This window comes from Bufo bufo, chromosome 5 (genome assembly GCF_905171765.1).
Source record: "Bufo bufo chromosome 5, aBufBuf1.1, whole genome shotgun sequence".
Classification (NCBI taxonomy): domain Eukaryota; kingdom Metazoa; phylum Chordata; class Amphibia; order Anura; family Bufonidae; genus Bufo; species Bufo bufo.
Window position 1 is genome coordinate 329,655,271 of NC_053393.1, and position 14,418 is coordinate 329,669,688.

Here is a 14,418-nt window from a genome sequence, read left to right on the forward strand (position 1 = left end):
TGGTGGTGGTGTCTTTAGGGGTGCACACAGCAGAGAGTGAAGAGGGTGCAGATAGAGAGGATGAGGAGGGTAGAGAAGTGGAAGGCTGAGTGAGCCACTCAACCAAGTCTGGTGAGTCCTTTGACGTAATCGCACACACTTTCTGCAACTTCCAACTTAGGCTTCGGCCTGGTGCACCTGCCCGACCCTTACCACCCATGCGGAATGTCCTGCCTCTTCCTCTGCCTTTCATTTTCAAAATGACCCTGCTACAAAAGTTCCTATAGAAGAGCAGTATTTGTGGAAGAAGGTATATCACACCCATACTTCAATCCCTTTTTGGGGGGGGCAACTGGTAAATCACACCAGTAGAAATTATTTGTTCCAATGTTGTTTGTCCCCATCTGTACCTGAGGTAACGCAGCAAAACCACAAACCAATGCTGCACTACCCAAATGCACTATATAGAAAGTATATAATTGGTATATAACACCCCTGCTTCAATCAATTTTTTGGGGGGGCAACTGCTATATCACACCAGTACAAATTATTTGATCCAATGGCGTTTGCTACTATCTGTAGCAGAGGTAACACAGCTAAACCGCAAACAAATGCTGCACTACCCAAATGCACTATATAGAAAGTATATTATTGGTATATAACCCCCCTGCTTAAATCATTTTTTTCGCGGGGGCAACTGGTATATCACACCAGTAGAAATTATTTGTTCCAATGTTGTTTGTTACTATCTGTAGCTGATCTAATGCAGATAAACCGCAAACAAATGCTGCACTACCTAAATGCACTATATAGAAAGTATATAATTGGTATATAACACCCCTGCTTCAATCATTTTTTTGGGGGGCAACTGGTATATTACACCAGTAGAAATTATTTGTTCCAATGTCTTTTGTCCCTATCTGTAGCTGAGGCAACACAGCAAAACCACAAACCAATGCTGCACTACCCAAATGCACTATGTAGAAAGTATATTACTGGTATATAACACCCCAGCTTCAATCAGTTTTTTGTGGGGGGCAACTGGTATATCACACCAGTAGAAATTATTTGATAAAATGTTGTTTGTCACTATCTGTAGCTGAGCTAACACAGCTAAACCGCAAACAAATGCTGCACTATCTAAATGCACTATATAGAAAGTATATAATTGGTATATAATACCCCAGCTTCAATCAATTTTTTTGGGGGGGCAACTGATAGATCACACCAATAGAAATGATTTGTTCCAATGTCGTTTGTCCCTATCTGCAGCTGTGTAACGCAGCAAAACCGCAAACCAATGCTGCACTACCCAAATGAACTATATAGAAAGTATATTATTGGTATATAACACCCCAGCTTCAATCAGTTTTTTTGGGGGGCAACTGGTACATCACATCAGTAGAAATGATTTGTTCCAATAGCGTTTGGCACTCTGTGTAGCTGCAGTATCGTAGCAGAACCGCACACAACTGCTGCACAATACAAATGCACTTTCTATGTTAGAAAGTATATTATAAGTATATTACACCCCTCAGTAAATTACACCTATCTAGGGATGAGCGAACCCTAACTGCATTTTCGTAAAAGTCCGGGTTCGGGTTCGGTGTTCGGCGCTTCCTTGGCGCTTTTTGAAAGGCTGCAAAGCAGCCAATCAACAAGCGTCATACTACTTGCCCCAAGAGGCCATCACAGCCTTGCCTACTATTGGCATGGCTGTGATTGGCCAGTGCAGCATGTGACCCAGCCTCTATATAAGCTTGGGTCACGTAGCGCTACACGTCACTCTGCTGATTCAAGCATAGGGAGAGGTTGCTGCTGCGACGTTAGGGCGAGATTAGGCAGATTAACTCCTCCAAAAGACTTAATTCAGTGATCGATCTCCAGCTGTGGATCATTGAAGTGCTAATATTGAATTGCTCACTTTTTTTAGGCTGCCCAGACCGTTTTTATATCACTTTTTTCTGGGGTGATCGGCGACCATTTTGTGGCTTGTGGTGCGCCAGCACAAGCTACCACCAAGTGCATTTAACCATCAATAGTGTGGTTATTTTTTGCTATATCCTACATCAGCTGCAGGCTGAGCCTGTGTCACCGAAGTGCATTTAACCATCAACAGTGTGGATATTTTTTGGCCATATACTACATCAGGTGCAGGCTGAGCCTGTGTCACCCAAGTGCATTTAACCATCAACAGTGTGGTTATTTTTTGGCCATATACTACATTAGGTGCAGGCTGAGCCTGTGTCACCCAAGTGCATTTAACCATCAACAGTGTGGTTATTTTTTGGCCATATACTACATCAGGTGCAGGCTGAGCCTGTGTCACCCAAGTGCATTTAACCATCAATAGTGTGGTTATTTTTTGGCCATATACTACATCAGGGGCAAGTTGAGCCTGTCACCCAGCACCTAAAAAATAGACCTGACATTTATATTCCTCCAAATCAGTACTGTTTTAGCTGGTCAAGTTATTTGTAGTGACCGTAAAAGCACAGTTTTTGTTCTGGGTTGAAAAACTATTCCCAAATTTGCCATTCTCAAAATTAGTAGTTTCTGCTATATCAGGCCTACTTTAAATCTATCCCAAAAAGGATATCTTAGATTGAAGGTGCTGATAGTGTCATTCTGAAAAACTTAACACACACGCTACCGTGCAGATACAAGTCTAATTCTGTGATTAAAGGTATATCTGTCACACAGCGCGAAAAAAATAGGCCTCACATTTATATTCAACCAAATCTGTACTGTTTTAGCTGGTCAAATTATTTGTAGTGACCGTAAAAGCACAGTTTTTGTTCTGGGTTGAAAAACTATTCCCAAATTTGCCATTCTCAAAATTAGTAGTTTCTGCTATATCAGGCCTACTTTAAATCTATCCCAAAAAGGATATCTTAGATTGAAGGTGCTGATAGTGTCATTCTGAAAAACTTAACACACACGCTACCGTGCAGATACAAGTCTAATTCAGTGATTAAAGGTATATCTGTCACACAGCGCCTAGAAAATAGACCTGACATTTATATTCCTCCAAATCTGTACTGTTTTAGCTGGTCAAATTATTTGTAGTGACCGTAAAGGCACAGTTTTTGTTCTGGGTTGAAAAACTATTCCCAAATTTGCCATTTTCAAAATTGTGGTGAACGGGAACAATGAGGAAAACATCTAATAAGGGACCCGGACGTGGACATGGTCGTGGTGGTGTTAGTGGACCCTCTGGTGCTGGGAGAGGACGTGGCCGTTCTGCCACAGCCACACGTCCTAGTGTACCAACTACCTCAGGTCCCAGTAGCCGCCAGAATTTACAGGGATATTTGGTGGGGCCCAATGCCGTTCTAAGGATAGTAAGGCCTGAGCAGGTACAGGCATTAGTCAATTGGGTGGCCGACAGTGCATCCAGCACGTTCACATTATCCAGTCTTCTGCAGAAAGCGCACAGATGGCGCATGAAAACCAAGCCCATCAGTCTGTCACATCACCCCCATGCATATCAGGGAAACTGTCTGAGCCTCAAGTTATGCAGCAGTCTCTTATGCTGTTTGAAGACTCTGCTGCCAGGATTTCCCAAGGGCATCCACCTAGCCCTTCCCCAGGGGTGGAAGACATAGAATGCACTAACGCACAACCACTTATGTTTCCTGATGATGAGGACATGGGAATACCACCTCAGCACGTCTCTGATGATGACGAAACACAGGTGTCAACTGCTGCGTCTTTCTGCAGTGTGCAGACTGAACAGGAGGTCAGGGAGGAAGACTGGGTGGAAGACGATGCAGGGGACGATGAGGTCCTAGACCCCACATGGAATGAAGGTCGTGCCACTGACTTTCAGAATTCGGAGGAAGAGGCAGTGGTGAGACCGAGCCAACAGCGTGGCAAAAGAGGGAGCAGTGGGCAAAATCAGAACACCCGCCGCCAAGAGACTCCGCCTGCTACTGACCGCCGCCATCTGGGACCGAGCACCCCAAAGGCAGCTTCAAGGAGTTCCCTGGCATGGCACTTCTTTAAACAATGTGCTGACGACAAGACCCGAGTGGTTTGCACGCTGTGCCATCAGAGCCTGAAGCGAGGCATTAACGTTCTGAACCTTAGCACAACCTGCATGACCAGGCACCTGCATGCAAAGCATGAACTGCAGTGGAGTAAACACCTTAAAAACAAAGAAGTCACTCAGGCTGCCCCTGCTACCTCTTCTGCTGCTGCCGCCTCGGCCTCTTCTGCTGCTGCCGCCGCCTCGGCCTCTTCCTCCGCCTCTGGAGGAACGTTGGCACCTGCCGCCCAGCAAACATGGGATGTACCACCAACACCACCACCTGCGTCACCAAGCATCTCAACCATGTCACACGGCAGCGTTCAGCTCTCCATCTCACAAACATTTGAGAGAAAGCGTAAATTCCCACCTAGCCACCCTCGATCCCTGGCCCTGAATGCCAGCATTTCTAAACTGAGATAAACAAAAAAGGAAGAAAAAACTGGAACTGCAAATAGTATTTGCTCCTTGGGCGCTGCTCGGCTGGATATATAACGCAGAAGGTGAATAAAAAAGTATTTATTGGTCTACGCGTTTCGAGGGAATTGGACCCTCTTCCTCAGGACAATCATACAATACAGGACTGTAAACATTTATTTATACACTTGTTTTTGGCGCCTAACCTCGATTTAGGGGGCGGGGCTATGGGCGGAGTTAATGTGCATATAAACAAACATGAATTAAAATAATCGTTACTATATAAGTAAAAGCAAACTTAGAGACACTTCACAAACGTCCGGTAATCACTGGAGTGGAAAATATGTACCAGTGATGGATGTAAACAGAGAGCAGCAGGGGGAGGTGATGCGTCAGGACGGGTCGCTAGGCCACGCCCACATTTGTGACGCAACACTGAGGGGGAAGTTGGGTTTTACTCAGTAATAGAAGCGCTGGGGGGGCGGGGCTATGGGCGGAGTTAATATACATGTAAACGAGCATGAGTTTAAGATAATCCCTACTATATTGGTGACAACAAACATAGTCACTGGAGTGTGAATTATGCCCCAGTGATGGATATAAATAGAGAGCGGCAGGGGGAGGTGATACGTTAGGACGGGTCGCTAGGCCACGCCCACATTTGTGACGTGCACTGACGGGGAAGTTGGGTTTTGCTGTTTTACTAAGTAATAGGAGCGCTGGGGGGGCGGGACAGTAGGCGGAGTTAATATACATGTAAACATAAAATAAGACAATCCCTCCTTTATGGGTAAAAACAAACTTAGGGACACTTAATATGGATGTCCAGTGGTAAATAGGGTAAAAAATGTATGCACAAGTGATATATATGAAACAGAGAGCGGCAGGGGGAGGTAATACTTAGGGACGGGTCGCTAGGCCACGCCCACATTGATGATGTAACATTATAGGGGAGGTTGGGTTTTGCTGAGTGATAGAAGTGCTGGGAACTGTTTCACTCAGTTCATTAAGACCATGGGGTGTTAGCGTATCAAGTTGATATATCCAGAAGACTTCACGTTTTTGTAGGATATCAAACCGATTAAATGGGTTTTCTGGTATGTGTTCTATAGGAGTGATTTTTATTGGGTGTTTTTGTTTTTCTGTAGTTGTCGCACAGTGTCTTGACAGACCGTGTTTTTGATATAAGCGTCGTATATTGTATGTATGTTGATTAAGTCGACAGTGTAACTCCTGTGTTGTGCGCCCCACATACTGCAGGCCGCAACTGCACTCGATTAGGTATATGACGTAAGAGGACTGGCACGTCATGTATTGTTTTATGGGGAAGGACGTTTTATTGCGGTTTGATATGAATGTGGTTTGATTATGGGTAATTGTTTTACAGCATAGGCATCGCCTAGACCGGCTTTTGTAGCTGCCCACATTCTGTGCCGTAATTATACTGGATTTCTTTTGTGGTGCATTGTGTTGTCTGGGTTTGCTGGGGGCCAAAATGCTTTTTATCGTAGGGGCTCGTCTATATGTAATGGCTGGTTTATGCGCTAGGTGTTTTGAGAGGTATGGATCTTGGAGTAATATATGCCAGTGTTTGGCTAGAACGTTCTTAATATGCCCATTTGACGTGCTGTACTGGGTGATAAAATTAAGACGGTCTTGTGTTTCTTCTTTTTTGGAGGTCTTTGTAAGACATTCCTCCTGGGACACAATGGAACTTTTTTTCAAGGCGTTTTTTATCAGTTTAGGTGGGTATTTTTTTGCCGAAAAACGTTTACGGATGGTGTCTGTCTGTTGTATGAAATCTTCTTTGTATGTACAGTTACGTCTTATTCGTTTGAATTGGCTATATGGTATGTTTTGTAGCCATTTTTTGTGGTGAAAACTGGAATAATGAATATAACTGTTGCTATCTACCGGTTTGAAGTATGTTTTGGTCGATATGATGCTATTGTGACTCTGAATGATAATATCTAAAAATTCGATTTCCGTTTTATTAAAGTTGAGAGTGAAGGTAATACCCCAATCTGTTTCGTTAAGGGATTGGCAAAAGGTTTTGGCGGAGAGTTCGTCCCCATTCCATATAATGAATATATCATCGATATACCTCCTGAAAAAAATGATTTTTTTTTTATAGGTTGAGTGCTTGGTTATGTGTAGTTCTTCGAACTCCCCCATAAATAAATTAGCGAAGGACGGTGCTACTCGCGTCCCCATAGCGGTCCCCTTACACTGGTGGTAGATGTTACCATTGTATAAAAAATAATTGTTTATCGTCTCCAATACCAAATGTGCGACAAGCAATCTATCTCAATATATGGATCTTCACTTACAGCCATATGTCAAAAACCTGCCCACGTATCTACATGACTCCAGCCAGCTCATCCGTGAATTAAAAACTATAAATTGGGAAGAATCATATTCGTTTCTCACTTTAGATGTCACATCCCTATATACCAACAATAAACACGAACTAGGCCTCCGGTGCGTCCAATCAGTGCTGGAAAGGGACATTAGCTTAAAATCTTCCCAAATTTCTTTCTTACTACAAAGCTTACAGTTTATTTTAGAAAACAATTATTTTTTATACAATGGTAACATCTACCACCAGTGTAAGGGGACCGCTATGGGGACGCGAGTAGCACCGTCCTTCGCTAATTTATTTATGGGGGAGTTCGAAGAACTACACATAACCAAGCACTCAACCTATAAAAACAAAATCATTTTTTTCAGGAGGTATATCGATGATATATTCATTATATGGGATGGGGACGAACTCTCCGCCAAAACCTTTTGCCAATCCCTTAACGAAACAGATTGGGGTATTACCTTCACTCTCAACTTTAATAAAACGGAAATCGAATATTTAGATATTATCATTCAGAGTCACAATAGCATCATATCGACCAAAACATACTTCAAACCGGTAGATAGCAACAGTTATATTCATTATTCCAATTTTCACCACAAAAAATGGCTACAAAACATACCATATAGCCAATTTAAACGAATAAGACGTAACTGTACATACAAAGAAGATTTCATACAAACAGACACCATCCGTAAACGTTTTTCGGCAAAAAAATACCCACCTAAACTGATAAAAAACGCCTTGAAAAAAAGTTCCATTGTGTCCCAGGAGGAATGTCTTACAAAGACCTCCAAAAAAGAAGAAACACAAGACCGTCTTAATTTTATCACCCAGTACAGCACGTCAAATGGGCATATTAAGAACGTTCTAGCCAAACACTGGCATATATTACTCCAAGATCCATACCTCTCAAAACACCTAGCGCATAAACCAGCCATTACATATAGACGAGCCCCTACGATAAAAAGCATTTTGGCCCCCAGCAAACCCAGACAACACAATGCACCACAAAAGAAATCCAGTATAATTACGGCACAGAATGTGGGCAGCTACAAAAGCCGGTCTAGGCGATGCCTATGCTGTAAAACAATTACCCATAATCAAACCACATTCATATCAAACCGCAATAAAACGTCCTTCCCCATAAAACAATACATGACGTGCCAGTCCTCTTACGTCATATACCTAATCGAGTGCAGTTGCGGCCTGCAGTATGTGGGGCGCACAACACAGGAGTTACACTGTCGACTTAATCAACATACATACAATATACGACGCTTATATCAAAAACACGGTCTGTCAAGACACTGTGCGACAACTACAGAAAAACAAAAACACCCAATAAAAATCACTCCTATAGAACACATACCAGAAAACCCATTTAATTGGTTTGATATCCTACAAAAACGTGAAGTCTTCTGGATATATCAACTTGATACGCTAACACCCCATGGTCTTAATGAACTGAGTGAAACAGTTCCCAGCACTTCTATCACTCAGCAAAACCCAACCTCCCCTATAATGTTACGTCATCAATGTGGGCGTGGCCTAGCGACCCGTCCCTAAGTATTACCTCCCCCTGCCGCTCTCTGTTTCATATATATCACTTGTGCATACATTTTTTACCCTATTTACCACTGGACATCCATATTAAGTGTCCCTAAGTTTGTTTTTACCCATAAAGGAGGGATTGTCTTATTTCATGTTTACATGTATATTAACTCCGCCTACTGTCCCGCCCCCCCAGCGCTCCTATTACTTAGTAAAACAGCAAAACCCAACTTCCTCGTCAGTGCACGTCACAAATGTGGGCGTGGCCTAGCGACCCGTCCTAACGTATCACCTCCCCCTGCCGCTCTCTATTTATATCTATCACTGGGGCATAATTCACACTCCAGTGACTATGTTTGTTGTCACCAATATAGTAGGGATTATCTTAAAATCATGCTCGTTTACATGTATATTAACTCTGCCCATAGCCCCGCCCCCCAGCGCTTCTATTACTGAGTAAAACCCAACTTCCCCCTCAGTGTTGCGTCACAAATGTGGGCGTGGCCTAGCGACCCGTCCTGACGCATCACCTCCCCCTGCTGCTCTCTGTTTACATCCATCACTGGTACATATTTTCCACTCCAGTGATTACCGGACGTTTGTGAAGTGTCTCTAAGTTTGCTTTTACTTATATAGTAACGATTATTTTAATTCATGTTTGTTTATATGCACATTAACTCCGCCCATAGCCCCGTCCCCAAAAACAAGTGTATAAATAAATGTTTACAGTCCTGTATTGTATGATTGTCCTGAGGAAGAGGGTCCAATTCCCTCGAAACGCGTAGACCAATAAATACTTTTTTATTCACCTTCTGCGTTATATATCCAGCCGAGCAGCGCCCAAGGAGCAAATACTATTTGCAGTTCCAGTTTTTTCTTCCTTTTTTGTTTATCTCACTTCGCTTTCGCATTTAATTTTTAAATGCGCCCTGGAACCTAGGCTGCAGCAAGGCACCCCTGGCCGCTGGTCTATTTTCCAGCAAGGCTCGTCAAAGGCGTTGTGACTCTTCACAACAGACTCTGGTAAGCGCATTACTTTTTTCATTACTGTAATCGTTTTATACTTTACTACACATTTGGCGCTGCCTCTCTCTTCTCCCCTCCCTTTTTAGCATTTCTAAACTACTGGCCTATGAAATGCTGTCATTTAGGCTGGTGGACACAGACAGCTTCAAACAGCTCATGTCGCTTGCTGTCCCACAGTATGTTGTTCCCAGCCGCCACTACTTCTCCAAGAGAGCCGTGCATTCCCTGCACAACCAAGTGTCCGATAAAATCAAGTGTGCACTGCGCAACGCCATCTGTGGCAAGGTCCACCTAACCACAGATACGTGGACCAGTAAGCACGGCCAGGGACGCTATATCTCCCTAACTGCACACTGGGTAAATGTAGTGGCGGCTGGGCCCCAGGCGGAGAGCTGTTTGGCGCACGTCTTTCCGCCGCCAAGGATCGCAGGGCAACATTCTTTGCCTCCTGTCTCCTCCTCCTCCTACTCAGCTTCCTCCTCCTCTTCTTCCACCTGCTCATCCAGTCAGCCACACACCTTCACAACCAACTTCAGCACAGCCCGGGGTAAACGTCAGCAGGCCGTTCTGAAACTCATATGTTTGGGGGACAGGCCCCACACCGCACAGGAGTTGTGGCGGGGTATAGAACAACAGACCGACGAGTGGTTGCTGCCGGTGAGCCTCAATCCCGGCCCGGTGGTGTGCGATAATGGGCGAAATCTCATTGCAGCTCTGGGACTAGCCGGTTGGACGCACATCCCTTGCCTGGCGCATGTGCTGAATTTGGTGGTGCAGAAGATCATTCGCAACTACCCCGACATGTCAGAGCTGCTGCATAAAGTGCGGGCCGTCTGTTCGCGCTTCCCGCGTTCACACCCTGCTGCTGCACGCCTGTCTGCGCTACAGCGTAACTTCGGCCTTCCCGCTCACCGCCTCATATGCGATGTGCCCACCAGGTGGAACTCCACCTTGCACATGCTGGACAGACTGTGCGAGCAGCAGCAGCCCATAGTAGAGTTTCAGCTGCAGCACGCACGGGTCAGTCGCACTGCGGAACAGCACCACTTCACCACCAATGACTGGGCCTGCATGCGAGACCTGTGTGCCCTGTTGCGCTGTTTCGAGTACTCCACCAACATGGCCAGTGGCGATGACGCCGTTATCAGCGTTACAATACCACTTCTATGTCTCCTTGAGAAAACACTTAGGGCGATGATGGAAGAAGAGGTGGCCCAGGAGGAAGAGGAGGAAGAGGGGTCATTTTTAGCACTTTCAGGCCAGTCTCTTCGAAGTGATTTAGAGGGAGGTTTTTTGCAACAGCAGAGGCCAGGTACAAATGTGGCCAGACATGGCCCACTACTGGAGGACGAGGAGGACGAGGATGAGGTGGAGGAGGATGAGGAGGAAGCATGTTCACAGCGGGGTGTCACCCAAAGCAGCTCGGGCCCATCACTGGTGCGTGGCTGGGGGGAAACACAGGACGATGACGATACGCCTCCCACAGAGGACAGCTTGTCCTTACCTCTGGGCAGCCTGGCACACATGAGCGACTACATGCTGCAGTGCCTGCGCAACGACAGCAGAGTTGCCCACATTTTAACGTGTGCGGACTACTGGGTTGCCACCCTACTGGATCCCCGGTACAAAGACAATGTGCCCACCTTACTTCCTAAACTGGAGCATTATAGGAAGATGCGCGAGTACAAGCACACATTGGTAGACGCGCTACTGAGAGCATTCCCAAATGTCACAGGGGAACCAGTGGAAGCTCAAGGCGAAGGCAGAGGAGGAGCAAGAGGTCGCCAACGCAGCTGTGTCACGGCCAGCTCCTCTGAGGGCAGGGTTAGCATGGCAGAGAGGTGGAAAAGTTTTGTCACCACGCCACAGCTAACTGCACCACCACCTGATACGGAACGTGTTAGCAGGAGGCAACATTTCACTAATATGGTGGAACAGTACCTGTGCACACCCCTCGACGTACTGACTGATGGTTCGGCCCCATTCAACTTCTGGGTCTCCAAATTGTCCAAGTGGCCAGAGCTAGCCTTTTATGCCTTGGAGGTGCTGGCCTGCCCGGCGGCAAGCGTTTTGTCTGAACGTGTATTCAGCACGGCAGGGGGCGTCATTACAGACAAACGCAGCCGCCTGTCTACAGCAAATGTGGACAAGCTGACGTTCATAAAAATGAACCAGGCATGGATTCCACAGGACCTGTCCATCCCTTGTGCAGATTAGACATTAACTACCTCCCCTTAACAATATATTATTGTACTCCAGGGCACTTCCTCATTCAATCCTATTTTTATTTTCATTTTACCATTATATTGCGGGAAAACCCAAAGTTGAATGAACCTCTCCTCTGTCTGGGTGCCGGGGCCTAAATGTGTGACAGTGGCCTGTTCCAGTGGTGGGTGACGTGAAGCCTGATTCTCTGCTATGACATGAAGACTGATTCTCTGCTGACATGAAGCCAGAATCTCTGTTACGGGACCTCTCTCCTCTGCCTGGGTGCCTGGGCTTAAATATGTGACAGTGGCCTGTTCCAGTGGTGGGTGACGTGAAGCCTGATTCTCTGCTATGACATGAAGACTGATTCTATGCTGACATGAAGCCAGAATCTCTGTTACGGGACCTCTCTCCTCTGCCTGGGTGCCTGGGCCTAAATATGTGACAGTGGCCTGTTCCAGTGGTGGGTGACGTGAAGCCTTATTCTCTGCTATGACATGAATACTGATTCTGTGCTGACATGAAGCATGAATCTCTGTTATGGGACCTCTCTCCTCTGCCTGGGTGCCTGGGCCTAAATATGTGACAGTGGCCTGTTCCAGTGGTGGGTGACGTGAAGCCTGATTCTCTGCTATGACATGAAGACTGATTCTCTGCTGACATGAAGCCTGAATCTCTGTTATGGGACCTCTCTCCTCTGCCTGGGTGCCGGGGCCTAAATATGTGACAGTGGCCTGTTCCAGTGGTGGGTGACGTGAAGCCTGATTCTCTGCTATGACATGAAGACTGATTCTCTGCTGACATGAAGCCTGAATCTCTGTTACGGGACCTCTCTCCTCTGCCTGGGTGCCTGGGCCTAAATATGTGACAGTGGCCTGTTCCAGTGGTGGGTGACGTGAAGCCTAATTCTCTGCTATGACATGAAGACTGATTCTGTGCTGACATGAAGCCAGATTCTCTGTTACAGGACCTCTCTCCTCTGTCTGGGTGCCGGGGCCTAAATATGTGACAGTGGCCTGTTCCAGTGGTGGGTGACGTGAAGCCTGATTCTCTGCTATGACATGAAGACTGATTCTGTGCTGACATGAAGCCAGATTCTCTGTTACGGGACCTCTCTCCTCTGTCTGGGTGCCGGGGCCTAAATATGTGACAGTGGCCTGTTCCAGTGGTGGGTGACGTGAAGCCTGATTCTCTGCTATGACATGAAGACTGATTCTGTGCTGACATGAAGCCAGAATCTCTGTTACGGGACCTCTCTCCTCTGCCTGGGTGCCTGGGCCTAAATATGTGACAGTGGCCTGTTCCAGTGGTGGGTGACGTGAAGCCTGATTCTCTGCTATGACATGAAGACTGATTCTCTGCTGACATGAAGCATGAATCTCTGTTATGGGACCTCTCTCCTCTGCCTGGGTGCCTGGGCCTAAATATGTGACAGTGGCCTGTTCCAGTGGTGGGTGACGTGAAGCCTGATTCTCTGCTATGACATGAAGACTGATTCTGTGCTGACATGAAGCATGAATCTCTGTTATGGGACCTCTCTCCTCTGCCTGGGTGCCTGGGCCTAAATATGTGACAGTGGCCTGTTCCAGTGGTGGGTGACGTGAAGCCTGATTCTCTGCTATGACATGAAGACTGATTCTCTGCTGACATGAAGCCTGAATCTCTGTTATGGGACCTCTCTCCTCTGCCTGGGTGCCTGGGCCTAAATATGTGACAGTGGCCTGTTCCAGTGGTGGGTGACGTGAAGCCTGATTCTCTGCTATGACATGAAGACTGATTCTCTGCTGACATGAAGCCTGAATCTCTGTTATGGGACCTCTCTCCTCTGCCTGGGTGCCGGGTCCTAAATATGTGACAGTGGCCTGTTCCAGTGGTGGGTGACGTGAAGCCTGATTCTCTGCTATAACATGAAGACTGATTCTCTGCTGACATGAAGCCTGAATCTCTGTTACGGGACCTCTCTCCTCTGCCTGGGTGCCTGGGCCTAAATATGTGACAGTGGCCTGTTCCAGTGGTGGGTGACGTGAAGCCTGATTCTCTGCTATGACATGAAGACTGATTCTGTGCTGACATGAAGCCAGATTCTCTGTTACGGGACCTCTCTCCTCTGTCTGGGTGCCGGGGCCTAAATATGTGACAGTGGCCTGTTCCAGTTGGGAATGACGTGAAGCCTGATTCTCTGCTATGACATGAAGACTGATTCTCTGCTGACATGAAGCCAGATTCTCTGCTATGGCATGAAGAGACTGATTCTCTGCTGACATGAAGCCAGATTCTCTGCTATGGCATGAAGAGACTGATTCTCTGCTGACTTGAAGCCCGATTCTCTGCTATGGGACATCTGTCCAATTGATATTGGTTAATTTTTTTTATTTTTATTTTAATTCATTTCCCTATCCACATTTGTTTGCAGGGGATTTACCTGCATGTTGCTGCCTTTTGCAGCCCTCTAGCTCTTTCCTGGGCTGTTTTACAGCCTTTTTAGTGCCGAAAAGTTCGGGTCCCTATTGACTTCAATGGTGTTCGTGACGAAGTTCGGGTCGGGTTCGGATCCCGAACCCGAACATTTCCGGGAAGTTCGGCCGAACTTCTCGAACCCGAACATCCAGGTGTTCGCTCAACTCTACACCTATCGATAGTACATCTATACCAGTCCTTAAAAGGACTTTTGAGGCCCTATTAGCTAGCGTTTGGTGTCCCTAACAGTCTGTCCCTGCTCCACACAGCAACCTCTCCCTACACTGGCAAAAGACTGAATGTAAAATGGCGGCCAGATCAGGTTAATTTGTATGGTAGGGGTAAGTCCATTTGCTGAAACGTCTCAATTGGCTGTCCTGTA

The 14,418-nt window shown here is 46.3% G+C and overlaps 1 protein-coding gene across 1 annotated transcript in view; it reads left to right on the top strand.

Annotated features, from left to right (window-relative positions):
• The window catches only part of LOC121001848 (cadherin-9-like), a 339,856-nt gene that overhangs the window by 221,816 nt on the left and 103,622 nt on the right, over positions 1–14,418 (top strand). The gene's annotated exons all lie outside the window — the stretch shown is intronic.